Source organism: Nuphar pumila, chromosome 1, assembly GCF_984573655.1.
Source record: "Nuphar pumila chromosome 1, dmNupPumi1.hap1.1, whole genome shotgun sequence".
Taxonomy (NCBI): Eukaryota; Viridiplantae; Streptophyta; class Magnoliopsida; order Nymphaeales; family Nymphaeaceae; genus Nuphar; species Nuphar pumila.
The window spans coordinates 162,289,223-162,311,912 of NC_143249.1; the positions used below are offsets into that span (position 1 = coordinate 162,289,223).

The window sequence follows — 22,690 nt, forward strand, 5'->3', positions numbered from 1 at the left end:
AGCAGCAGTTCCGGCTCTCCGGACCGTAACTTGGCACGCCGATGTCGGAATTCGGCGATTTTCGTGGCCACGGAAAGCTCGCTCCGCTGGCTACGACGTGGCGAACAGACAAAGTCGGTTCGGGACCGTTTCGAATGCCGTTTAAGCTCGTTTCGGTCGTTTTTCGGGGTCGTTTCTATGACGGCTAGTCGGTTCGTGCGTTGCGGCCCCCACGGCTCCCGCGTGAGGCATAAGAGCATTTTTTCGCGCAACGTGTAACGGGTGCGATCATACCAGTTCTAAAGAACCGGATCCCATCAGAACTCCGAAGTTAAGCGTGCTTGGGCGAGAGTAGTACTGGGATGGGTGACCTCCTGGGAAGTCCTCGTGTTGCACTCTCTTTTTGCCTTCGACGCTTTTTTGTCGTCGGCACCAACCTCCGACCTTCTTTTCACTTACCGCAACACACCGTATCTGATCCATCGAGGTCTTCTGCTTCCCTTTCACCCTCGCCTTACGCGCCGCAGCGCCGACACCCGACACGAGCCGCGGCGTGCGACAAAAGCAGCAGTTCCGGCTCGCCGGACCGTAACTTGGCACGCCGATGTCGGAATTCGGCGATTTTTGTGGCCACGGAAAGCTCGTTCCGCTGGCTACGACATGGCGAACAGACGAAGTCGGTTCGGGACCGTTTCGGATGCCGTTTAAGCTAGTTTCAGTCGTTTTTCGGGGCCGTTTCTATGACGGCTAGTCGGTTCGTGCGTTGCGGCCCCCACGGCTCCCGCGTGAGGCATAAGAGCATTTTTTCGCGCAACATGTAACGTGTGCGATCATACCAGCACTAAAGCACCGGATCCCATCAGAACTCCGAAGTTAAGCGTGCTTGGGCGAGAGTAGTACTGGAATGGGTGACCTCCTGGGAAGTCCTCGTGTTGCACTCTCTATTTACCTTCGGCGCTTTTTTGTCGTCGGCACCAACCTCCGACCTTCTTTTCACTTACCGCAACACACCGTATCTGATCCATCAAGGTCTTCTGCTTCCCTTTCACCCTCGCCTTGCGCGCCGCAGCGCCCGCACCCGACACGAGCCGCGGCGTGCGACAAAAGCAGCAGTTCCGGCTCTCCGGACTGTAACTTGGCACACCGATGTCGGAATTCGGCGATTTTCGTGGCCACGGAAAGCTCGTTCCGCTGGCTACGACGTGGCGAACAGACGAAGTCGGTTCGGGACCGTTTCGGATGCCGTTTAAGCTAGTTTCAGTCGTTTTTCGGGGCCGTTTCTATGACGGCTAGTCGGTTCGTGCGTTGCGGCCCCCACGGCTCCCGCGTGAGGCATAAGAGCATTTTTTCGCGCAACATGTAACGTGTGCGATCATAGCAGCACTAAAGCACCGGATCCCATCAGAACTCCGAAGTTAAGCGTGCTTGGGCGAGAGTAGTACTGGAATGGGTGACCTCCTGGGAAGTCCTCGTGTTGCACTCTCTATTTACCTTCGGCGCTTTTTTGTCGTCGGGACCAACCTCCGACCTTCTTTTCACTTACCGCAACACACCGTATCTGATCCATCAAGGTCTTCTGCTTCCCTTTCACCCTCGCCTTGCGCGCCGCAGCGCCCGCACCCGACACGAGCCGCGGCGTGCGACAAAAGCAGCAGTTCCGGCTCGCCGGACCGTAACTTGGCACGCCGATGTCGAAATTCGGCGATTTTCCTGCCCACGGAAAGCACGTTCCGCTGGCTACGACGTGACGAACAGACGAAGTCGGTTCGGGACCGTTTCGGATGCCGTTTAAGCTCATTTCGGGCGTTTTTCGGGGCCGTTTTTATGACGGCTAGTCGGTTCGTGCGTTGCGGCCCCCACGGCTCCCGCGTGAGGCATAAGAGCATTTTTTCGCGCAACATGTAACGGGTGCGATCACACTAGCACTAAAGCACCGGATCCCATCAGAACTCTGAAGTTAAGCGTGCTTGGGCGAGAGTAGTACTGGGATGGGTGACCTCCTGGGAAGTCCTCGTGTTGCACTCTCTTTTTGCCTTCGGCGCTTTTTTGTCGTCGGCACCAACCTCCGACCTTCTTTTCACTTCCCGCAACACACCGTATCTGATCCATCGAGGTCTTCTGCTTCCCTTTCACCCTCGCCTTGCGCGCCGCAGCGCCGGCACCCGACACGAGCCGCGGCGTGCGACAAACGCAGCAGTTCCGGCTCGCCAGACCGTAACTTGGCACGCCGATGTCGAAATTCGGCGATTTTCCTGGCCACGGAAAGCTCGTTCCGCTGGCTACGACGTGACGAACAGACGAAGTCGGTTCGGGACCGTTTTAGATGCCGTTTAAGATCATTTCGGGCGTTTCTATGATGACTAGTCGGTTTGTGCGTTGCGGCCCCCACGGCTCCCGCGTGAGGCATAAGAGCATTTTTTCGCGCAACATGTAACGGGTGCGATCATACCAGCACTAAAGCACCGGATCCCATCAGAACTCTGAAGTTAAGCGTGCTTGAGCGAGAGTAGTACTGGGATGGGTGACCTCCTGGGAAGTCCTTGTGTTGCACTCTCTTTTTGCCTTCGGCGCTTTTTTGTCGTCGGCACCAACCTCCGACCTTCTTTTCACTTCCCGCAACACACCGTATCTGATCCATCGAGGTCTTCTGCTTCCCTTTCACCCTCGCCTTGCGCGCCGCAGCGCCGGCACCCGACAGGAGCCGCGGCGTGCGACAAACGCAGCAGTTCCGGCTCGCCAGACCGTAACTTGGCACGCCGATGTCGGAATTCGGCGATTTTCGTGGCCACTGAAAGCTCGTTTCGCTGGCTACGACGTGGCGAACAGACGAAGTCGGTTCGGGACTGTTTCGGAGGCCGTTTCTATGACGGCTAGTCGGTTCATGCGTTGCGGCCCCCACGGCTCCCGCGTGAGGCATAAGAGCATTTTTTCGCGCAACATGTAACGGGTGAGATCATACCAGCACTAAAGCACTGGATCCCATCAGAACTCCAAAGTTAAGCGTGCTTGGGCGAGAGTAGTACTGGGATGGGTGACCTCCTGGGAAGTCCTCGTGTTGCACTCTCTTTTTGCCTTCGGCGCTTTTTTGTCGTCGGCACCAACCTCCGACCTTCTTTTCACTTCCCGCAACACACCGTATATGATCCATCGAGGTCTTCTGCTTCCCTTTCACCCTCGCCTTGCGCACTGCAGCACCGGCACCCGACACGAGCCGCGGCGTGCGACAAAAGCAGCAGTTCCGGCTCGCCGGACCGTAACTTGGCACGCCGATGTCGGAATTCGGCAATTTTCGTGGCCACGGAAAGCTCGTTCCGCTGGCTACAATGTGGCGAACAGACAAAGTCGGTTCGGGACCGTTTCGGAGGCCGTTTAAGCTCGTTTCGGGCGTTTTTTGGGGCCGTTTCTATGACGGCTAGTCGGTTCGTGCGTTAGGGCCCCCACGTCTCCCGCGTGAGGCATAAGAGCATTTTTTCGCGCAACATGTAACAGGTGCGATCATATTAGCACTGAAGCACCGGATCCTATCAAAACTCTGAAGTTAAGCGTGCTTGGGCGAGAGTAGTACTGGGATGGGTGACCTCCTGGGAAGTCCTTGTGTTGCACTCTCTTTTTGCCTTTGGCGCTTTTTTGTCGTCGGCACCAACCTCTGACCTTCTTTTCACTTCCCGCAACACACCGTATCTGATCCATCGAGGTCTTCTGCTTCCCTTTCACCCTCGCCTTGCGCACCGGCACCCGACACGAGCCGCAGCGTGCGACAAACGCAGCAGTTCCAGCTCGTCGGACCGTAACTTGGCACGCCGATGTCGAAATTCGATGATTTTCGTGGCCACGGAAAGCTCGTTCCGCTGGCTACGACGTGGCGAACAGACAAAGTCGGTTCAGGACCGTTTCAGAGGCCGTTTAAGCTCGTTTCGGGCGTTTTCAGGGCCGTTTTTATGACGGCTAGTCGGTTTGTGCGTTGCGGCCCCCACGGCTCCCGCGTGAGGCATAAGAGCATTTTTTCGCGCAATATGTAACGGGTGCGATCATACCAGCACTAAAGCACCGGATCCCATCAGAACTCTGAAGTTAAGCGTGCTTGAGCGAGAGTAGTACTGGGATGGGTGACCTCCTGGGAAGTCCTTGTGTTGCACTCTCTTTTTGCCTTCGGCGCTTTTTTGTCGTCGGCACCAACCTCCGACCTTCTTTTCACTTCCCGCAACACACCGTATCTGATCCATCGAGGTCTTCTGCTTCCCTTTCACCCTCGCCTTGCGCGCCGCAGCGCCGGCACCCGACACGAGCCGCGGCGTGCGACAAACGCAGCAGTTCCGGCTCGCCGGACCGTAACTTGGCACGCCGATGTCGAAATTCGGCGATTTTCCTGCCCACGGAAAGCACGTTCCGCTGGCTACGACGTGACGAACAGACGAAGTCGGTTCGGGACCGTTTCGGATGCCGTTTAAGCTCATTTCGGGCGTTTTTCGGGGCCGTTTTTATGACGGCTAGTCGGTTCGTGCGTTGCGGCCCCCACGGCTCCCGCGTGAGGCATAAGAGCATTTTTTCGCGCAACATGTAACGGGTGCGATCACACTAGCACTAAAGCACCGGATCCCATCAGAACTCTGAAGTTAAGCGTGCTTGGGCGAGAGTAGTACTGGGATGGGTGACCTCCTGGGAAGTCCTCGTGTTGCACTCTCTTTTTGCCTTCGGCGCTTTTTTGTCGTCGGCACCAACCTCCGACCTTCTTTTCACTTCCCGTAACACACCGTATCTGATCCATCGAGGTCTTCTGCTTCCCTTTCACCCTCGCCTTGCGCGCCGCAGCGCCGACACCCGACACGAGCCGCGGCGTGCGACAAAAGCAGCAGTTCCGGCTCGCCGAACCGTAACTTGGCACGCCGATGTCGGAATTCGGCGATTTTTGTGGCCACGGAAAGCTCGTTCCGCTGGCTACGACGTGGCGAACAGACGAAGTCGGTTCGGGACCGTTTCGGATGCCGTGCAAGCTAGTTTCAGTCATTTTTCGGGGCCGTTTCTATGACGGCTAGTCGGTTCGTGCGTTGCGGCCCCCACGGCTCCCGCGTGAGGCATAAGAGCATTTTTTCGCGCAACATGTAACGTGTGCGATCATACCAGCACTAAAGCACCGGATCCCATCAGAACTCCGAAGTTAAGCGTGCTTGGGCGAGAGTAGTACTGGAATGGGTGACCTCCTGGGAAGTCCTCGTGTTGCACTCTCTATTTACCTTCGGCGCTTTTTTGTCGTCGGCACCAACCTCCGACCTTCTTTTCACTTACCGCAACACACCGTATCTGATCCATCAAGGTCTTCTGCTTCCCTTTCACCCTCGCCTTGCGCGCCGCAGCGCCCGCACCCGACACGAGCCGCGGCGTGCGACAAAAGCAGCAGTTCCGGCTCTCCGGACTGTAACTTGGCACACCGATGTCGGAATTCGGCGATTTTCGTGGCCACGGAAAGCTCGTTCCGCTGGCTACGACGTGGCGAACAGACGAAGTCGGTTCGGGACCGTTTCGGATGCCGTTTAAGCTAGTTTCAGTCGTTTTTCGGGGCCGTTTCTATGACGGCTAGTCGGTTCGTGCGTTGCGGCCCCCACGGCTCCCGCGTGAGGCATAAGAGCATTTTTTCGCGCAACATGTAACGTGTGCGATCATAGCAGCACTAAAGCACCGGATCCTATCAGAACTCCGAAGTTAAGCGTGCTTGGGCGAGAGTAGTACTGGAATGGGTGACCTCCTGGGAAGTCCTCGTGTTGCACTCTCTATTTACCTTCGGCGCTTTTTTGTCGTCGGCACCAACCTCCGACCTTCTTTTCACTTACCGCAACACACCGTATCTGATCCATCAAGGTCTTCTGCTTCCCTTTCACCCTCGCCTTGCGCGCCGCAGCGCCCGCACCCGACACGAGCCGCGGCGTGCGACAAAAGCAGCAGTTCCGGCTCGCCGGACCGTAACTTGGCACGCCGATGTCGGAATTCGGCGATTTTTGTGGCCACGGAAAGCTCGTTCCGCTGGCTACGACGTGGCGAACAGACGAAGTCGGTTCGGGACCATTTCGGATGCCGTGTAAGCTAGTTTCAGTCATTTTTCGGGGCCGTTTCTATGACGGCTAGTCGGTTCGTGCGTTGCGGCCCCCACGGCTCCCGCGTGAGGCATAAGAGCATTTTTTAGCGCAACATGTAACGTGTGCGATCATACCAGCACTAAAGCACCGGATCCCATCAGAACTCCGAAGTTAAGCGTGCTTGGGCGAGAGTAGTACTGGAATGGGTGACCTCCTGGGAAGTCCTCGTGTTGCACTCTCTATTTACCTTCGGCGCTTTTTTGTCGTCGGCACCAACCTCCGACCTTCTTTTCACTTACCGCAACACACCGTATCTGATCCATCAAGGTCTTCTGCTTCCCTTTCACCCTCGCCTTGCGCGCCGCAGCGCCCGCACCCGACACGAGCCGCGGCGTGCGACAAAAGCAGCAGTTCCGGCTCTCCGGACTGTAACTTGGCACACCGATGTCGGAATTCGGCGATTTTCGTGGCCACGGAAAGCTCGTTCCGCTGGCTACGACGTGGCGAACAGACGAAGTCGGTTCGGGACCGTTTCGGATGCCGTTTAAGCTAGTTTCAGTCGTTTTTCGGGGCCGTTTCTATGACGGCTAGTCGGTTCGTGCGTTGCGGCCCCCACGGCTCCCGCGTGAGGCATAAGAGCATTTTTTCGCGCAACATGTAACGTGTGCGATCATAGCAGCACTAAAGCACCGGATCCCATCAGAACTCCGAAGTTAAGCGTGCTTGGGCGAGAGTAGTACTGGAATGGGTGACCTCCTGGGAAGTCCTCGTGTTGCACTCTCTATTTACCTTCGGCGCTTTTTTGTCGTCGGCACCAACCTCCGACCTTCTTTTCACTTACCGCAACACACCGTATCTGATCCATCAAGGTCTTCTGCTTCCCTTTCACCCTCGCCTTGCGCGCCGCAGCGCCCGCACCCGACACGAGCCGCGGCGTGCGACAAAAGCAGCAGTTCCGGCTCTCCGGACTGTAACTTGGCACACCGATGTCGGAATTCGGCGATTTTCGTGGCCACGGAAAGCTCGTTCCGCTGGCTACGACGTGGCGAACAGACGAAGTCGGTTCGGGACCGTTTCGGATGCCGTTTAAGCTCATTTCGAGCGTTTTTCGGGGCCGTTTTTATGACGGCTAGTCGGTTCGTGCGTTGCGGCCCCCACGGCTCCCGCGTGAGGCATAAGAGCATTTTTTCGCGCAACATGTAACGGGTGCGATCACACTAGCACTAAAGCACCGGATCCCATTAGAACTCTGAAGTTAAGCGTGCTTGGGCGAGAGTAGTACTGGGATGGGTGACCTCCTGGGAAGTCCTCGTGTTGCACTCTCTTTTTGCCTTCGGCGCTTTTTATCGTCGGCACCAACCTCCGACCTTCTTTTCACTTCCCGCAACACACCGTATCTGATCCATCGAGGTCTTCTGCTTCCCTTTCACCCTCGCCTTGCACGCCGCAGCGCCGGCACCCGACACGAGCCGCGGCGTGCGACAAAAGCAGCAGTTCTGGCTCGCCGGACCGTAACTTGGCACGCCGATGTCGAAATTCGGCGATTTTCCTGGCCACGGAAAGCTCGTTCCGCTGGCTACGACGTGACGAACAGACGAAGTCGGTTCGGGACCGTTTCAGATGCCGTTTAAGCTCATTTCGGGCGTTTTTCGGGGCCGTTTTTATGACGGCTAGTCGGTTCGTGCGTTGCGGCCCCCACGGCTCCCGCGTGAGGCATAAGAGCATTTTTTCGCGCAACATGTAACGGGTGCGATCACACTAGCACTAAAGCACCGGATCCCATCAGAACTCTGAAGTTAAGCGTGCTTGGGCGAGAGTAGTACTGGGATGGGTGACCTCCTGGGAAGTCCTCGTGTTGCACTCTCTTTTTGCCTTCGGCGCTTTTTTGTCGTCGGCACCAACCTCCGACCTTCTTTTCACTTCCCGCAACACACCGTATCTGATCCATCGAGGTCTTCTGCTTCCCTTTCACCCTCGCCTTGCGCGCCGCAGCGCCGGCACCCGACACGAGCCGCGGCGTGCGACAAACGCAGCAGTTCCGGCTCGCCGGACCGTAACTTGGCACGCCGATGTCGAAATTCGGCGATTTTCCTGGCCACGAAAAGCTCGTTCCGCTGGCTACGACGTGACGAACAGACGAAGTCGGTTCGGGACCGTTTCAGATGCCGTTTAAGCTCATTTCGGGCGTTTCTATGACGGCTAGTCGGTTTGTGCGTTGCGGCCCCCACGGCTCCCGCGTGAGGCATAAGAGCATTTTTTCGCGCAACATGTAACGGGTGCGATCATACCAGCACTAAAGCACCGGATCCCATCAGAACTCCGAAGTTAAGCGTGCTTGGGCGAGAGTAGTACTGGGATGGGTGACCTCCTGGGAAGTCCTCGTGTTGCACTCTCTTTTTGCCTTCGGCGCTTTTTTGTCGTCGGCACCAACCTCCGACCTTCTTTTCACTTCCCGCAACACACTGTATCTGATCCATCGAGGTCTTCTGCTTCCCTTTCACCCTCGCCTTGCGCGCCGCAGCGCCGGCACCCGACACGAGCCGCGGCGTGCGACAAACGCAGCAGTTCCGGGTCGTCGGACCGTAACTTGGCACGCCGATGTCGGAATTCGGCGATTTTCGTGGCCACGGAAAGCTCGTGCCGCTGGCTACGACGTGGCGAACAGACAAAGTCGGTTCGGGAACGTTTCGGATGCCGTTTAAGCTCGTTTCGGGCGTTTTTCGGGGCCGTTTCTATGACGGCTAGTCGGTTCGTGCGTTGCGGCCCCCACGGCTCCCGCGTGAGGCATAAGAGCATTTTTTCGCGCAACAATAACGGGTGCAATCATACCAGCACTAAAGCACCGGATCCCATCAGAACTCCGAAGTTAAGCGTGCTTGGGCGAGAGTAGTACTGGGATGGGTGACCTCCTGGGAAGTCCTCGTGTTGCACTCTTTTTTTGCCTTCGGCGCTTTTTTGTCGTCGACACCAACCTTCGACCTTCTTTTCACTTCCCGCAACACACCGTATCTGATCCATCGAGGTCTTCTGCTTCCCTTTCACCCTCGCCTTGCGCGCCGCAGCGCCGGCACCCGACACGAGCCGCGGCGTGCGACAAACGCAGCAGTTCCGGGTCGCCGGACCGTAACTTGGCACGCCGATGTCGGAATTCGGCGATTTTCGTGGCCACGGAAAGCTCGTTCCGCTGGCTACGACGTGGCGAACAGACGAAGTCGGTTCGGGACCGTTTCGGATGCCGTTTAAGCTCGTTTCGGGCGTTTTTCGGGGCCGTTTCTATGACGGCTAGTCGGTTCGTGCGTTGCGGCCCCCACGGCTCCCGCGTGAGGCATAAGAGAATTTTTTCGCGCAACATGTAACGGGTGCGATCATACCAGCACTAAAGCACCGGATCCCATCAGAACTCCGAAGTTAAGCGTGCTTGGGCGAGAGTAGTACTGGGATGGGTGACCTCCTGGGAAGTCCTCGTGTTGCACTCTCTTTTTGCCTTCGGCGCTTTTTTGTCGTCGGCACCAACCTTCGACCTTCTTTTCACTTCCCGCAACACACCGTATCTGATCCATCGAGGTCTTCTGCTTCCCTTTCACCCTCGCCTTGCACGCCGCAGCGCCGGCACCCGACACGAGCCGCGGCGTGCGACAAACGCAGCAGTTCCGGCTCGCCGGACCGTAACTTGGCACGCCGATGTCGGAATTCGGCGATTTTCGTGGCCACGGAAAGCTCGTTCCGCTGGCTACGACGTGGCGAACAGACGAAGTTGGTTCGGGACCGTTTCAGATGCCGTTTAAGCTCGTTTCGGGCATTTTTCGGGGCCGTTTCTATGACGGCTAGTCGGTTCGTGCGTTGCGGCCCCCACGGCTCCCGCGTGAGGCATAAGAGCATTTTTTCGCGCAACATGTAACGGGTGCGATCATACCAGCACTAAAGCACCGGATCCCATCAGAACTCCGAAGTTAAGCGTGCTTGGGCGAGAGTAGTACTGGGATGGCTGACCTCCTGGGAAGTCCTCGTGTTGCACTCTCTTTTTGCCTTCGGCGCTTTTTTGTCGTCGGCACCAACCTCCGACCTTCTTTTCACTTCCCGCAACACACCGTATCTGATCCATCGAGGTCTTCTGCTTCCCTTTCACCCTCGCCGTGCGCGCCGCAGCGCCGGCACCCGACACGAGCCGCGGCGTGCGACAAACGCAGCAGTTCCGGGTCGCCGGACCGTAACTTGGCACGCCGATGTCGAAATTCGGCGATTTTCGTGGCCACGGAAAGCTCGTTCCGCTGGCTACGACGTGGCGAACAGACGAAGTCGGTTCGGGACCGTTTCGGATGCCGTTTAAGCTCGTTTCGGGCGTTTTTCGCGGCCGTTTCTATGACGGCTAGTCGGTTCGTGCGTTGCGGCCCCCACGGCTCCCGCGTAAGGTATAAGAGCATTTTTTCGCGCAACATGTAACGGGTGCGATCATACCAGCACTAAAGCACCGGATCCCATCAGAACTCCGAAGTTAAGCGTGCTTGGGCGAGAGTAGTACTGGGATGGGTGACCTCCTGGGAAGTCCTCGTGTTGCACTCTCTTTTTACCTTCGGCGCTTTTTTGTCGTCGGCACCAACCTCCGACCTTCTTTTCACTTCCCGCAACACACCGTATCTGATCCATCGAGGTCTTCTGCTTCCCTTTCACCCTCGCCTTGCGCGCCGCAGCGCCGGCACCCGACACGAGCCGCGGCGTGCGACAAACGCAGCAGTTCCGGGTCGCCGGACCGTAACTTGGCACGCCGATGTCGGAATTCGGCGATTTTCGTGGCCACGGAAAGCTCGGTCCGCTGGCTACGACGTGGCGAACAGACAGAGTCAGTTCGGGACCGTTTCGGATGCCGTTTAAGCTCGTTTCGGGCGTTTTTCGGGGCCGTTTCTATGACGGCTAGTCGGTTCGTGCGTTGCGGCCCCCACGGCTCCCGCGTGAGGCATAAGAGCATTTTTTCGCGCAACATGTAACGGGTGCGATCATACCAGCACTAAAGCACCGGATCCCATCAGAACTCCGAAGTTAAGCGTGCTTGGGCGAGAGTAGTACTGGGATGGGTGACCTCCTGGGAAGTCCTCGTGTTGCACTCTCTTTTTGCCTTCGGCGCTCTTTTGTCGTCGGCACCAACCTTCGACCTTCTTTTCACTTCCCGCAACACACCGTATCTGATCCATCGAGGTCTTCTGCTTCCCTTTCACCCTCGCCTTGCGCGCCGCAGCGCCGGCACCCGACACGAGCCGCGGCGTGCGACAAACGCAGCAGTTCCGGGTCGCCGGACCGTAACTTGGCACGCCGATGTCGGAATTCGGCGATTTTCGTGGCCACGGAAAGCTCGTTCCGCTGGCTACGACGTGGCGAACAGACGAAGTCGGTTCGGGACCGTTTCGGATGCCGTTTAAGCTCGTTTCGGGCGTTTTTCGGGGCCGTTTCTATGACGGCTAGTCGGTTCGTGCGTTGCGGCCCCCACGGCTCCCGCGTGAGGCATAAGAGAATTTTTTCGCGCAACATGTAACGGGTGCGATCATACCAGCACTAAAGCACCGGATCCCATCAGAACTCCGAAGTTAAGCGTGCTTGGGCGAGAGTAGTACTGGGATGGGTGACCTCCTGGGAAGTCCTCGTGTTGCACTCTCTTTTTGCCTTCGGCGCTTTTTTGTCGTCGGCACCAACCTTCGACCTTCTTTTCACTTCCCGCAACACACCGTATCTGATCCATCGAGGTCTTCTGCTTCCCTTTCACCCTCGCCTTGCACGCCGCAGCGCCGGCACCCGACACGAGCCGCGGCGTGCGACAAACGCAGCAGTTCCGGCTCGCCGGACCGTAACTTGGCACGCCGATGTCGGAATTCGGCGATTTTCGTGGCCACGGAAAGCTCGTTCCGCTGGCTACGACGTGGCGAACAGACGAAGTTGGTTCGGGACCGTTTCAGATGCCGTTTAAGCTCGTTTCGGGCATTTTTCGGGGCCGTTTCTATGACGGCTAGTCGGTTCGTGCGTTGCGGCCCCCACGGCTCCCGCGTGAGGCATAAGAGCATTTTTTCGCGCAACATGTAACGGGTGCGATCATACCAGCACTAAAGCACCGGATCCCATCAGAACTCCGAAGTTAAGCGTGCTTGGGCGAGAGTAGTACTGGGATGGCTGACCTCCTGGGAAGTCCTCGTGTTGCACTCTCTTTTTGCCTTCGGCGCTTTTTTGTCGTCGGCACCAACCTCCGACCTTCTTTTCACTTCCCGCAACACACCGTATCTGATCCATCGAGGTCTTCTGCTTCCCTTTCACCCTCGCCGTGCGCGCCGCAGCGCCGGCACCCGACACGAGCCGCGGCGTGCGACAAACGCAGCAGTTCCGGGTCGCCGGACCGTAACTTGGCACGCCGATGTCGAAATTCGGCGATTTTCGTGGCCACGGAAAGCTCGTTCCGCTGGCTACGACGTGGCGAACAGACGAAGTCGGTTCGGGACCGTTTCGGATGCCGTTTAAGCTCGTTTCGGGCGTTTTTCGCGGCCGTTTCTATGACGGCTAGTCGGTTCGTGCGTTGCGGCCCCCACGGCTCCCGCGTAAGGTATAAGAGCATTTTTTCGCGCAACATGTAACGGGTGCGATCATACCAGCACTAAAGCACCGGATCCCATCAGAACTCCGAAGTTAAGCGTGCTTGGGCGAGAGTAGTACTGGGATGGGTGACCTCCTGGGAAGTCCTCGTGTTGCACTCTCTTTTTACCTTCGGCGCTTTTTTGTCGTCGGCACCAACCTCCGACCTTCTTTTCACTTCCCGCAACACACCGTATCTGATCCATCGAGGTCTTCTGCTTCCCTTTCACCCTCGCCTTGCGCGCCGCAGCGCCGGCACCCGACACGAGCCGCGGCGTGCGACAAACGCAGCAGTTCCGGGTCGCCGGACCGTAACTTGGCACGCCGATGTCGGAATTCGGCGATTTTCGTGGCCACGGAAAGCTCGGTCCGCTGGCTACGACGTGGCGAACAGACAGAGTCAGTTCGGGACCGTTTCGGATGCCGTTTAAGCTCGTTTCGGGCGTTTTTCGGGGCCGTTTCTATGACGGCTAGTCGGTTCGTGCGTTGCGGCCCCCACGGCTCCCGCGTGAGGCATAAGAGCATTTTTTCGCGCAACATGTAACGGGTGCGATCATACCAGCACTAAAGCACCGGATCCCATCAGAACTCCGAAGTTAAGCGTGCTTGGGCGAGAGTAGTACTGGGATGGGTGACCTCCTGGGAAGTCCTCGTGTTGCACTCTCTTTTTGCCTTCGGCGCTCTTTTGTCGTCGGCACCAACCTTCGACCTTCTTTTCACTTCCCGCAACACACCGTATCTGATCCATCGAGGTCTTCTGCTTCCCTTTCACCCTCGCCTTGCGCGCCGCAGCGCCGGCACCCGACACGAGCCGCGGCGTGCGACAAACGCAGCAGTTCCGGGTCGCCGGACCGTAACTTGGCACGCCGATGTCGGAATTCGGCGATTTTCGTGGCCACGGAAAGCTCGTTCCGCTGGCTACGACGTGGCGAACAGACGAAGTCGGTTCGGGACCGTTTCGGATGCCGTTTAAGCTCGTTTCGAGCGTTTTTCGGGGCCGTTTCTATGACGGCTAGTTGGTTCGTGCGTTGCGGCCCCCACGGCTCCCGCGTGAGGCATAAGAACATTTTTTCGCGCAACATGTAACGGGTGCGATCATACCAGCACTAAAGCACCGGATCCCATCAGAACTCCGAAGTTAAGCGTGCTTGGGCGAGAGTAGTACTGGGATGGGTGACCTCCTGGGAAGTCCTCGTGTTGCACTCTCTTTTTGCCTTCGGCACTTTTTTGTCGTCGGCACCAACCTCCGACCTTCTTTTCACTTCCCGCAACACACCGTATCTGATCCATCGAGGTCTTCTGCTTCCCTTTCACCCTCGCCTTGCGCGCCGCAGCGCCAGCACCCGACACGAGCCGCGGCGTGCGACAAACGCAGCAGTTCCGGGTCGCCGGACCGTAACTTGGCACGCCGATGTCGGAATTCGGCGATTTTGGTGGCCACGGAAAGCTCGTTCCACTGGCTACGACGTGGCGAACAGACGAAGTCGGTTCGGGACCGTTTCAGATGCCGTTTAAGCTCGTTTCGGGCATTTTTCGGGGCCGTTTCTATGACGGCTAGTCGGTTTGTGCGTTGCGGCCCCCACGGCGCCCGCGTGAGGCATAAGAGCATTTTTTCGCGCAACATGTAACGGGTGCGATCATACCAGCACTAAAGCACCGGATCCCATCAGAACTCTGAAGTTAAGCGTGCTTGGGCGAGAGTAGTACTGGGATGGGTGACCTCCTGGGAAGTCCTCGTGTTGCACTCTCTTTTTGCCTTCGGCGCTTTTTTGTCGTCGGCACCAACCTCCGACCTTCTTTTCACTTACCGCAACACACCGTATCTGATCCATCGAGGTCTTCTGCTTCCCTTTCACCCTCGCTTTGCGCGCCGCAGCGCCCGCACCCGACACGAGCCGCGGCGTGCGACAAACGCAGCAGTTCCGGCTCTCCGGACCGTAACTTGGCACGCCGATGTCGAAATTCGGCGATTTTCCTGGCCACGGAAAGCTCGTTCCGCTGGCTACGACGTGACGAACAGACGAAGTCGGTTCGGGACCGTTTCAGATGCCGTTTAAGCTCATTTCGGGCGTTTCTATGACGACTAGTCGGTTTGTGCGTTGCGGCCCCCACGGCTCCCGCGTGAGGCATAAGAGCATTTTTTCGCGCAACATGTAACGGGTGCGATCATACCAGCACTAAAGCACCGGATCCCATCAGAACTCCGAAGTTAAGCGTGCTTGGGCGAGAGTAGTACTGGCATGGGTGACCTCCTGGGAAGTCCTCGTGTTGCACTCTCTTTTTGCCTTCGGCGCTTTTTTGTCGTCGGCACCAACCTCCGACCTTCTTTTCACTTCCCGCAACACACCGTATCTGATCCATCGAGGTCTTCTGCTTCCCTTTCACCCTCGCCTTGCGCGCCGCAGCGCCGGCACCCGACACGAGCCGCGGCGTGCGACAAACGCAGCAGTTTTGGCTCGCCAGACCGTAACTTGGCACGCCGATGTCGAAATTCGGCGATTTTCCTGGCCACGGAAAGCACGTTCCGCTGGCTACGACGTGACGAACAGACGAAGTCGGTTCGGGACCGTTTCAGATGCCGTTTAAGCTCGTTTCGGGCGTTTTTCGGGGCGTTTCTATGACGGCTAGTCGGTTTGTGCGTTGCGGCCCCCACGGCTCCCGCGTGAGGCATAAGAGCATTTTTTCTCGCAACATGTAACGGGTGCGATCATACCAGCACTAAAGCACCGGATTCCATCAGAACTCCAAAGTTAAGCGTGCTTGGGCGAGAGTAGTACTGGGATGGGTGACCTCCTGGGAAGTCCTCGTGTTGCACTCTCTTTTTGCCTTCGGCGCTTTTTTGTCGTCGGCACCAACCTCCGACCTTCTTTTCACTTCCCGCAACACACCGTATCTGATCCATCGAGGTCTTCTGCTTCCCTTTCACCCTCGCCTTGCGCGCCGCAGCGCCGACACCCGACACGAGCCGCGGCGTGCGACAAAAGCAGCAGTTCCGGCTCTCCGGACCGTAACTTGGCACGCCGATGTCGGAATTCGGCGATTTTCGTGGCCACGGAAAGCTCGCTCCGCTGGCTACGACGTGGCGAACAGACAAAGTCGGTTCGGGACCGTTTCGAATGCCGTTTAAGCTCGTTTCGGTCGTTTTTCGGGGTCGTTTCTATGACGGCTAGTCGGTTCGTGCGTTGCGGCCCCCACGGCTCCCGCGTGAGGCATAAGAGCATTTTTTCGCGCAACGTGTAACGGGTGCGATCATACCAGTTCTAAAGAACCGGATCCCATCAGAACTCCGAAGTTAAGCGTGCTTGGGCGAGAGTAGTACTGGGATGGGTGACCTCCTGGGAAGTCCTCGTGTTGCACTCTCTTTTTGCCTTCGACGTTTTTTTGTCGTCGGCACCAACCTCCGACCTTCTTTTCACTTACCGCAACACACCGTATCTGATCCATCGAGGTCTTCTGCTTCCCTTTCACCCTCGCCTTGCGCGCCGCAGCGCCGACACCCGACACGAGCCGCGGCGTGCGACAAAAGCAGCAGTTCCGGCTCGCCGGACCGTAACTTGGCACGCCGATGTCGGAATTCGGCGATTTTTGTGGCCACGGAAAGCTCGTTCCGCTGGCTACGACATGGCGAACAGACGAAGTCGGTTCGGGACCGTTTCGGATGCCGTTTAAGCTAATTTCAGTCGTTTTTCGGGGCCGTTTCTATGACGGCTAGTCGGTTCGTGCGTTGCGGCCCCCACGGCTCCCGCGTGAGGCACTAGAGCATTTTTTCGCGCAACATGTAACGTGTGCGATCATACCAGCACTAAAGCACCGGATCCCATCAGAACTCCGAAGTTAAGCGTGCTTGGGCGAGAGTAGTACTGGAATGGGTGACCTCCTGGGAAGTCCTCGTGTTGCACTCTCTATTTACCTTCGGCGCTTTTTTGTCGTCGGCACCAACCTCCGACCTTCTTTTCACTTACCGCAACACACCGTATCTGATCCATCAAGGTCTTCTGCTTCCCTTTCACCCTCGCCTTGCGCGCCGCAGCGCCCGCACCCGACACGAGCCGCGGCGTGCGACAAAAGCAGCAGTTCCGGCTCTCCGGACTGTAACTTGGCACGCCGATGTCGAAATTCGATGATTTTCGTGGCCACGGAAAGCTCGTTCCGCTGGCTACGACGTGGCGAACAGACAAAGTCGGTTCAGGACCGTTTCGGATGCCGTTTAAGCTAGTTTCGGGCGTTTTTCGGGGCCGTTTTTATGACAGCTAGTCGGTTCGTGCGTTGCGGCCCCCACGGCTCCCGCGTGAGGCATAAGAGCATTTTTTCGCGCAATATGTAACGGGTGCGATCATACCAGCACTAAAGCACCGGATCCCATCAGAACTCTGAAGTTAAGCGTGCTTGAGCGAGAGTAGTACTGGGATGGGTGACCTCCTGGGAAGTCCTTGTGTTGCACTCTCTTTTTGCCTTCGGCGCTTTTTTGTCGTCGGCACCAACCTCCGACCTTCTTTTCACTTCCCGCAACACACCGTATCTGATCCATCGAGGTCTTCTGCTTCCCTTTCACCCTCGCCTTGCGCACCGCAGCGCTGGCACCCGACACGAGCCGCGGCGTGCGACAAACGCAGCAGTTCCGGCTCGCCGGACCGTAACTTGGCACGCCGATGTCGAAATTCGGCGATTTTCCTGCCCACGGAAAGCACGTTCCGCTGGCTACGACGTGACGAACAGACGAAGTCGGTTCGGGACCGTTTCGGATGCCGTTTAAGCTCATTTCGGGCGTTTTTCGAAGCCGTTTTTATGACGGCTAGTCGGTTCGTGCGTTGCGGCCCCCACGGCTCCCGCGTGAGGCATAAGAGCATTTTTTCGCGCAACATGTAACGGGTGCGATCACACTAGCACTAAAGCACCGGATCCCATCAGAACTCTGAAGTTAAGCGTGCTTGGGCGAGAGTAGTACTGGGATGGGTGACCTCCTGGGAAGTCCTCGTGTTGCACTCTCTTTTTGCCTTCGGCGCTTTTTTGTCGTCGGCACCAACCTCCGACCTTCTTTTCACTTCCCGCAACACACCGTATCTGATCCATCGAGGTCTTCTGCTTCCCTTTCACCCTCGCCTTGCGCGCCGCAGCGCCGGCACCCGACACGAGCCGCGGCGTGCGACAAACGCAGCAGTTCCGGCTCGCCAGACCGTAACTTGGCACGCCGATGTCGAAATTCGGCGATTTTCCTGGCCACGGAAAGCTCGTTCCGCTGGCTACGACGTGACGAACAGACGAAGTCGGTTCGGGACCGTTTTAGATGCCGTTTAAGATCATTTCGGGCGTTTCTATGATGACTAGTCGGTTTGTGCGTTGCGGCCCCCACGGCTCCCGCGTGAGGCATAAGAGCATTTTTTCGCGCAACATGTAACGGGTGCGATCATACCAGCACTAAAGCACCGGATCCCATCAGAACTCTGAAGTTAAGCGTGCTTGAGCGAGAGTAGTACTGGGATGGGTGACCTCCTGGGAAGTCCTTGTGTTGCACTCTCTTTTTGCCTTCGGCGCTTTTTTGTCGTCGGCACCAACCTCCGACCTTCTTTTCACTTCCCGCAACACACCGTATCTGATCCATCGAGGTCTTCTGCTTCCCTTTCACCCTCGCCTTGCGCGCCACAGCGCCGGCACCCGACAGGAGCCGCGGCGTGCGACAAACGCAGCAGTTCCGGCTCGCCAGACCGTAACTTGGCACGCCGATGTCGGAATTCGGCGATTTTCGTGGCCACTGAAAGCTCGTTTCGCTGGCTACGACGTGGCGAACAGACGAAGTCGGTTCGGGACTGTTTCGGAGGCCGTTTCTATGACGGCTAGTCGGTTCATGCGTTGCGGCCCCCACGGCTCCCGCGTGAGGCATAAGAGCATTTTTTCGCGCAACATGTAACGGGTGCGATCATACCAGCACTAAAGCACCGGATCCCATCAGAACTCTGAAGTTAAGCGTGCTTGGGCGAGAGTAGTACTGGGATGGGTGACCTCCTGGGAAGTCCTCGTGTTGCACTCTCTTTTTGCCTTCGGCGCTTTTTTGTCGTCGGCACCAACCTCCGACCTTCTTTTCACTTACCGCAACACACCGTATCTGATCCATCGAGGTCTTCTGCTTCCCTTTCACCCTCGCCTTGCGCGCCGCAGCGCCCGCACCCGACACGAGCCGCGGCGTGCGACAAACGCAGCAGTTCCGGCTCTCCGGACCGTAACTTGGCACGCCGATGTCGAAATTCGGCGATTTTCCTGGCCACGGAAAGCTCGTTCCGCTGGCTACGACGTGACGAACAGACGAAGTCGGTTCGGGACCGTTTCAGATGCCGTTTAAGCTCATTTCGGGCGTTTCTATGACGGCTAGTCGGTTTGTGCGTTGCGGCCCCCACGGCTCCCGCGTGAGGCATAAGAGCATTTTTTCGCGCAACATGTAACGGGTGCGATCATACCAGCACTAAAGCACCGGATCCCATCAGAACTCCGAAGTTAAGCGTGCTTGGGCGAGAGTAGTACTGGCATGGGTGACCTCCTGGGAAGTCCTCGTGTTGCACTCTCTTTTTGCCTTCGGCGCTTTTTTGTCGTCGGCACCAACCTCCGACCTTCTTTTCACTTCCCGCAACACACCGTATCTGATCCATCGAGGTCTTCTGCTTCCCTTTCACCCTCGCCTTGCGCGCCGCAGCGCCGGCACCCGACACGAGCCGCGGCGTGCGACAAACGCAGCAGTTTTGGCTCGCCGGACCGTAACTTGGCACGCCGATGTCGAAATTCGGCGATTTTCCTGGCCACGGAAAGCACGTTCCGCTGGCTACGACGTGACGAACAGACAAAGTCGGTTCGGGACCGTTTCAGATGCCGTTTAAGCTCGTTTCGGGCGTTTTTCGGGGCGTTTCTATGACGGCTAGTCGGTTTGTGCGTTGCGGCCCCCACGGCTCCCGCGTGAGGCATAAGAGCATTTTTTCTCGCAACATGTAACGGGTGCGATCATACCAGCACTAAAGCACCGGATTCCATCAGAACTCCAAAGTTAAGCGTGCTTGGGCGAGAGTAGTACTGGGATGGGTGACCTCCTGGGAAGTCCTCGTGTTGCACTCTCTTTTTGCCTTTGGCGCTTTTTTGTCGTCGGCACCAACCTCCGACCTTCTTTTCACTTCCCGCAACACACCGTATCTGATCCATCGAGGTCTTCTGCTTCCCTTTCACCCTCGCCTTGCGCGCCGCAGCGCCGGCACCCGACACGAGCCGCGGCGTGCGACAAAAGCAGCAGTTCCGGCTCTCCGGACCGTAACTTGGCACGCCGATGTCGGAATTCGGCGATTTTCGTGGCCACGGAAAGCTCGCTCCGCTGGCTACGACGTGGCGAACAGACAAAGTCGGTTCGGGACCGTTTCGAATGCCGTTTAAGCTCGTTTCGGTCGTTTTTCGGGGTCGTTTCTATGACGGCTAGTCGGTTCGTGCGTTGCGGCCCCCACGGCTCCCGCGTGAGGCATAAGAGCATTTTTTCGCGCAACGTGTAACGGGTGCGATCATACCAGTTCTAAAGAACCGGATCCCATCAGAACTCCGAAGTTAAGCGTGCTTGGGCGAGAGTAGTACTGGGATGGGTGACCTCCTGGGAAGTCCTCGTGTTGCACTCTCTTTTTGCCTTCGACGCTTTTTTGTCGTCGGCACCAACCTCCGACCTTCTTTTCACTTACCGCAACACACCGTATCTGATCCATCGAGGTCTTCTGCTTCCCTTTCACCCTCGCCTTACGCGCCGCAGCGCCGACACCCGACACGAGCCGCGGCGTGCGACAAAAGCAGCAGTTCCGGCTCGCCGGACCGTAACTTGGCACGCCGATGTCGGAATTCGGCGATTTTTGTGGCCACGGAAAGCTCGTTCCGCTGGCTACGACATGGCGAACAGACGAAGTCGGTTCGGGACCGTTTCGGATGCCGTTTAAGCTAGTTTCAGTCGTTTTTCGGGGCCGTTTCTATGACGGCTAGTCGGTTCGTGCGTTGCGGCCCCCACGGCTCCCGCGTGAGGCATAAGAGCATTTTTTCGCGCAACATGTAACGTGTGCGATCATACCAGCACTAAAGCACCGGATCCCATCAGAACTCCGAAGTTAAGCGTGCTTGGGCGAGAGTAGTACTGGAATGGGTGACCTCCTGGGAAGTCCTCGTGTTGCACTCTCTATTTACCTTCGGCGCTTTTTTGTCGTCGGCACCAACCTCCGACCTTCTTTTCACTTACCGCAACACACCGTATCTGATCCATCAAGGTCTTCTGCTTCCCTTTCACCCTCGCCTTGCGCGCCGCAGCGCCCGCACCCGACACGAGCCGCGGCGTGCGACAAAAGCAGCAGTTCCGGCTCTCCGGACTGTAACTTGGCACACCGATGTCGGAATTCGGCGATTTTCGTGGCCACGGAAAGCTCGTTCCGCTGGCTACGACGTGGCGAACAGACGAAGTCGGTTCGGGACCGTTTCGGATGCCGTTTAAGCTAGTTTCAGTCGTTTTTCGGGGCCGTTTCTATGACGGCTAGTCGGTTCGTGCGTTGCGGCCCCCACGGCTCCCGCGTGAGGCATAAGAGCATTTTTTCGCGCAACATGTAACGTGTGCGATCATAGCAGCACTAAAGCACCGGATCCCATCAGAACTCCGAAGTTAAGCGTGCTTGGGCGAGAGTAGTACTGGAATGGGTGACCTCCTGGGAAGTCCTCGTGTTGCACTCTCTATTTACCTTCGGCGCTTTTTTGTCGTCGGCACCAACCTCCGACCTTCTTTTCACTTACCGCAACACACCGTATCTGATCCATCAAGGTCTTCTGCTTCCCTTTCACCCTCGCCTTGCGCGCCGCAGCGCCCGCACCCGACACGAGCCGCGGCGTGCGACAAAAGCAGCAGTTCCGGCTCGCCGGACCGTAACTTGGCACGCCGATGTCGAAATTCGGCGATTTTCCTGCCCACGGAAAGCACGTTCCGCTGGCTACGACGTGACGAACAGACGAAGTCGGTTCGGGACCGTTTCGGATGCCGTTTAAGCTCATTTCGGGCGTTTTTCGGGGCCGTTTTTATGACGGCTAGTCGGTTCGTGCGTTGCGGCCCCCACGGCTCCCGCGTGAGGCATAAGAGCATTTTTTCGCGCAACATGTAACGGGTGCGATCACACTAGCACTAAAGCACCGGATCCCATCAGAACTCTGAAGTTAAGCGTGCTTGGGCGAGAGTAGTACTGGGATGGGTGACCTCCTGGGAAGTCCTCGTGTTGCACTCTCTTTTTGCCTTCGGCGCTTTTTTGTCGTCGGCACCAACCTCCGACCTTCTTTTCACTTCCCGCAACACACCGTATCTGATCCATCGAGGTCTTCTGCTTCCCTTTCACCCTCGCCTTGCGCGCCGCAGCGCCGGCACCCGACACGAGCCGCGGCGTGCGACAAACGCAGCAGTTCCGGCTCGCCAGACCGTAACTTGGCACGCCGATGTCGAAATTCGGCGATTTTCCTGGCCACGGAAAGCTCGTTCCGCTGGCTACGACGTGACGAACAGACGAAGTCGGTTCGGGACCGTTTTAGATGCCGTTTAAGATCATTTCGGGCGTTTCTATGATGACTAGTCGGTTTGTGCGTTGCGGCCCCCACGGCTCCCGCGTGAGGCATAAGAGCATTTTTTCGCGCAACATGTAACGGGTGCGATCATACCAGCACTAAAGCACCGGATCCCATCAGAACTCTGAAGTTAAGCGTGCTTGAGCGAGAGTAGTACTGGGATGGGTGACCTCCTGGGAAGTCCTTGTGTTGCACTCTCTTTTTGCCTTCGGCGCTTTTTTGTCGTCGGCACCAACCTCCGACCTTCTTTTCACTTCCCGCAACACACCGTATCTGATCCATCGAGGTCTTCTGCTTCCCTTTCACCCTCGCCTTGCGCGCCGCAGCGCCGGCACCCGACAGGAGCCGCGGCGTGCGACAAACGCAGCAGTTCCGGCTCGCCAGACCGTAACTTGGCACGCCGATGTCGGAATTCGGCGATTTTCGTGGCCACTGAAAGCTCG

At 57.4% G+C, this 22,690-nt stretch overlaps 41 non-coding genes and 1 pseudogene across 41 annotated transcripts; all 42 read left to right on the plus strand.

The window, feature by feature from the left end:
* The first annotated feature begins 259 nt into the window (after positions 1-259).
* Positions 260-378, plus strand: LOC149850962 (5S ribosomal RNA). Its single transcript, XR_016436548.1, has one exon. It is a non-coding gene; the product is annotated as a 5S ribosomal RNA (ribosomal RNA).
* Positions 379-801: 423 nt separating this feature from the next.
* Positions 802-920, plus strand: LOC149850963 (5S ribosomal RNA). Its single transcript, XR_016426751.1, has one exon. It is a non-coding gene; the product is annotated as a 5S ribosomal RNA (ribosomal RNA).
* A 423-nt stretch (positions 921-1,343) lies between these two features.
* Positions 1,344-1,462, plus strand: LOC149850964 (5S ribosomal RNA). Its single transcript, XR_016433876.1, has one exon. It is a non-coding gene; the product is annotated as a 5S ribosomal RNA (ribosomal RNA).
* Positions 1,463-1,885: 423 nt separating this feature from the next.
* Positions 1,886-2,004, plus strand: LOC149850965 (5S ribosomal RNA). The gene has a single exon (XR_016435246.1). It is a non-coding gene; the product is annotated as a 5S ribosomal RNA (ribosomal RNA).
* Positions 2,005-2,414: 410 nt separating this feature from the next.
* Positions 2,415-2,533, plus strand: LOC149850966 (5S ribosomal RNA). Its single transcript, XR_016438117.1, has one exon. It is a non-coding gene; the product is annotated as a 5S ribosomal RNA (ribosomal RNA).
* A 391-nt stretch (positions 2,534-2,924) lies between these two features.
* On the plus strand, positions 2,925-3,043 carry LOC149850967 (5S ribosomal RNA). The gene has a single exon (XR_016434317.1). It is a non-coding gene; the product is annotated as a 5S ribosomal RNA (ribosomal RNA).
* Positions 3,044-3,466: 423 nt separating this feature from the next.
* LOC149850968 (5S ribosomal RNA) lies at positions 3,467-3,585 on the plus strand (annotated as a pseudogene).
* A 414-nt stretch (positions 3,586-3,999) lies between these two features.
* Positions 4,000-4,118, plus strand: LOC149850969 (5S ribosomal RNA). The gene has a single exon (XR_016438128.1). It is a non-coding gene; the product is annotated as a 5S ribosomal RNA (ribosomal RNA).
* A 423-nt stretch (positions 4,119-4,541) lies between these two features.
* On the plus strand, positions 4,542-4,660 carry LOC149850970 (5S ribosomal RNA). The gene has a single exon (XR_016435257.1). It is a non-coding gene; the product is annotated as a 5S ribosomal RNA (ribosomal RNA).
* A 423-nt stretch (positions 4,661-5,083) lies between these two features.
* On the plus strand, positions 5,084-5,202 carry LOC149850971 (5S ribosomal RNA). The gene has a single exon (XR_016426754.1). It is a non-coding gene; the product is annotated as a 5S ribosomal RNA (ribosomal RNA).
* Positions 5,203-5,625: 423 nt separating this feature from the next.
* Positions 5,626-5,744, plus strand: LOC149850972 (5S ribosomal RNA). The gene has a single exon (XR_016425875.1). It is a non-coding gene; the product is annotated as a 5S ribosomal RNA (ribosomal RNA).
* Positions 5,745-6,167: 423 nt separating this feature from the next.
* On the plus strand, positions 6,168-6,286 carry LOC149850973 (5S ribosomal RNA). The gene has a single exon (XR_016426755.1). It is a non-coding gene; the product is annotated as a 5S ribosomal RNA (ribosomal RNA).
* Positions 6,287-6,709: 423 nt separating this feature from the next.
* Positions 6,710-6,828, plus strand: LOC149850974 (5S ribosomal RNA). Its single transcript, XR_016433878.1, has one exon. It is a non-coding gene; the product is annotated as a 5S ribosomal RNA (ribosomal RNA).
* Positions 6,829-7,251: 423 nt separating this feature from the next.
* Positions 7,252-7,370, plus strand: LOC149850975 (5S ribosomal RNA). Its single transcript, XR_016425779.1, has one exon. It is a non-coding gene; the product is annotated as a 5S ribosomal RNA (ribosomal RNA).
* A 422-nt stretch (positions 7,371-7,792) lies between these two features.
* On the plus strand, positions 7,793-7,911 carry LOC149850976 (5S ribosomal RNA). The gene has a single exon (XR_016435268.1). It is a non-coding gene; the product is annotated as a 5S ribosomal RNA (ribosomal RNA).
* Positions 7,912-8,321: 410 nt separating this feature from the next.
* LOC149850977 (5S ribosomal RNA) lies at positions 8,322-8,440 on the plus strand. Its single transcript, XR_016435066.1, has one exon. It is a non-coding gene; the product is annotated as a 5S ribosomal RNA (ribosomal RNA).
* A 422-nt stretch (positions 8,441-8,862) lies between these two features.
* On the plus strand, positions 8,863-8,981 carry LOC149850978 (5S ribosomal RNA). Its single transcript, XR_016436174.1, has one exon. It is a non-coding gene; the product is annotated as a 5S ribosomal RNA (ribosomal RNA).
* A 423-nt stretch (positions 8,982-9,404) lies between these two features.
* Positions 9,405-9,523, plus strand: LOC149850979 (5S ribosomal RNA). Its single transcript, XR_016435092.1, has one exon. It is a non-coding gene; the product is annotated as a 5S ribosomal RNA (ribosomal RNA).
* A 423-nt stretch (positions 9,524-9,946) lies between these two features.
* On the plus strand, positions 9,947-10,065 carry LOC149850980 (5S ribosomal RNA). The gene has a single exon (XR_016427146.1). It is a non-coding gene; the product is annotated as a 5S ribosomal RNA (ribosomal RNA).
* A 423-nt stretch (positions 10,066-10,488) lies between these two features.
* Positions 10,489-10,607, plus strand: LOC149850981 (5S ribosomal RNA). The gene has a single exon (XR_016435111.1). It is a non-coding gene; the product is annotated as a 5S ribosomal RNA (ribosomal RNA).
* Positions 10,608-11,030: 423 nt separating this feature from the next.
* Positions 11,031-11,149, plus strand: LOC149850982 (5S ribosomal RNA). The gene has a single exon (XR_016435135.1). It is a non-coding gene; the product is annotated as a 5S ribosomal RNA (ribosomal RNA).
* Positions 11,150-11,572: 423 nt separating this feature from the next.
* LOC149850983 (5S ribosomal RNA) lies at positions 11,573-11,691 on the plus strand. The gene has a single exon (XR_016435155.1). It is a non-coding gene; the product is annotated as a 5S ribosomal RNA (ribosomal RNA).
* A 423-nt stretch (positions 11,692-12,114) lies between these two features.
* On the plus strand, positions 12,115-12,233 carry LOC149850984 (5S ribosomal RNA). The gene has a single exon (XR_016427147.1). It is a non-coding gene; the product is annotated as a 5S ribosomal RNA (ribosomal RNA).
* Positions 12,234-12,656: 423 nt separating this feature from the next.
* LOC149850985 (5S ribosomal RNA) lies at positions 12,657-12,775 on the plus strand. The gene has a single exon (XR_016435202.1). It is a non-coding gene; the product is annotated as a 5S ribosomal RNA (ribosomal RNA).
* Positions 12,776-13,198: 423 nt separating this feature from the next.
* On the plus strand, positions 13,199-13,317 carry LOC149850986 (5S ribosomal RNA). The gene has a single exon (XR_016435323.1). It is a non-coding gene; the product is annotated as a 5S ribosomal RNA (ribosomal RNA).
* A 423-nt stretch (positions 13,318-13,740) lies between these two features.
* Positions 13,741-13,859, plus strand: LOC149850987 (5S ribosomal RNA). The gene has a single exon (XR_016435455.1). It is a non-coding gene; the product is annotated as a 5S ribosomal RNA (ribosomal RNA).
* A 423-nt stretch (positions 13,860-14,282) lies between these two features.
* Positions 14,283-14,401, plus strand: LOC149850988 (5S ribosomal RNA). Its single transcript, XR_016426950.1, has one exon. It is a non-coding gene; the product is annotated as a 5S ribosomal RNA (ribosomal RNA).
* A 410-nt stretch (positions 14,402-14,811) lies between these two features.
* Positions 14,812-14,930, plus strand: LOC149850989 (5S ribosomal RNA). The gene has a single exon (XR_016426858.1). It is a non-coding gene; the product is annotated as a 5S ribosomal RNA (ribosomal RNA).
* Positions 14,931-15,352: 422 nt separating this feature from the next.
* On the plus strand, positions 15,353-15,471 carry LOC149850990 (5S ribosomal RNA). Its single transcript, XR_016434072.1, has one exon. It is a non-coding gene; the product is annotated as a 5S ribosomal RNA (ribosomal RNA).
* A 423-nt stretch (positions 15,472-15,894) lies between these two features.
* Positions 15,895-16,013, plus strand: LOC149850991 (5S ribosomal RNA). The gene has a single exon (XR_016436559.1). It is a non-coding gene; the product is annotated as a 5S ribosomal RNA (ribosomal RNA).
* Positions 16,014-16,436: 423 nt separating this feature from the next.
* LOC149850992 (5S ribosomal RNA) lies at positions 16,437-16,555 on the plus strand. Its single transcript, XR_016426759.1, has one exon. It is a non-coding gene; the product is annotated as a 5S ribosomal RNA (ribosomal RNA).
* Positions 16,556-16,978: 423 nt separating this feature from the next.
* On the plus strand, positions 16,979-17,097 carry LOC149850993 (5S ribosomal RNA). Its single transcript, XR_016438139.1, has one exon. It is a non-coding gene; the product is annotated as a 5S ribosomal RNA (ribosomal RNA).
* Positions 17,098-17,520: 423 nt separating this feature from the next.
* Positions 17,521-17,639, plus strand: LOC149850994 (5S ribosomal RNA). The gene has a single exon (XR_016435279.1). It is a non-coding gene; the product is annotated as a 5S ribosomal RNA (ribosomal RNA).
* Positions 17,640-18,049: 410 nt separating this feature from the next.
* Positions 18,050-18,168, plus strand: LOC149850995 (5S ribosomal RNA). The gene has a single exon (XR_016438150.1). It is a non-coding gene; the product is annotated as a 5S ribosomal RNA (ribosomal RNA).
* Positions 18,169-18,559: 391 nt separating this feature from the next.
* On the plus strand, positions 18,560-18,678 carry LOC149850996 (5S ribosomal RNA). The gene has a single exon (XR_016426951.1). It is a non-coding gene; the product is annotated as a 5S ribosomal RNA (ribosomal RNA).
* Positions 18,679-19,088: 410 nt separating this feature from the next.
* LOC149850997 (5S ribosomal RNA) lies at positions 19,089-19,207 on the plus strand. The gene has a single exon (XR_016426859.1). It is a non-coding gene; the product is annotated as a 5S ribosomal RNA (ribosomal RNA).
* A 422-nt stretch (positions 19,208-19,629) lies between these two features.
* Positions 19,630-19,748, plus strand: LOC149850998 (5S ribosomal RNA). Its single transcript, XR_016434074.1, has one exon. It is a non-coding gene; the product is annotated as a 5S ribosomal RNA (ribosomal RNA).
* Positions 19,749-20,171: 423 nt separating this feature from the next.
* Positions 20,172-20,290, plus strand: LOC149850999 (5S ribosomal RNA). The gene has a single exon (XR_016436570.1). It is a non-coding gene; the product is annotated as a 5S ribosomal RNA (ribosomal RNA).
* A 423-nt stretch (positions 20,291-20,713) lies between these two features.
* Positions 20,714-20,832, plus strand: LOC149851000 (5S ribosomal RNA). The gene has a single exon (XR_016426762.1). It is a non-coding gene; the product is annotated as a 5S ribosomal RNA (ribosomal RNA).
* Positions 20,833-21,255: 423 nt separating this feature from the next.
* LOC149851001 (5S ribosomal RNA) lies at positions 21,256-21,374 on the plus strand. Its single transcript, XR_016433879.1, has one exon. It is a non-coding gene; the product is annotated as a 5S ribosomal RNA (ribosomal RNA).
* Positions 21,375-21,797: 423 nt separating this feature from the next.
* On the plus strand, positions 21,798-21,916 carry LOC149851002 (5S ribosomal RNA). Its single transcript, XR_016435290.1, has one exon. It is a non-coding gene; the product is annotated as a 5S ribosomal RNA (ribosomal RNA).
* Positions 21,917-22,326: 410 nt separating this feature from the next.
* Positions 22,327-22,445, plus strand: LOC149851003 (5S ribosomal RNA). The gene has a single exon (XR_016438161.1). It is a non-coding gene; the product is annotated as a 5S ribosomal RNA (ribosomal RNA).
* Positions 22,446-22,690: the final 245 nt, after the last annotated feature.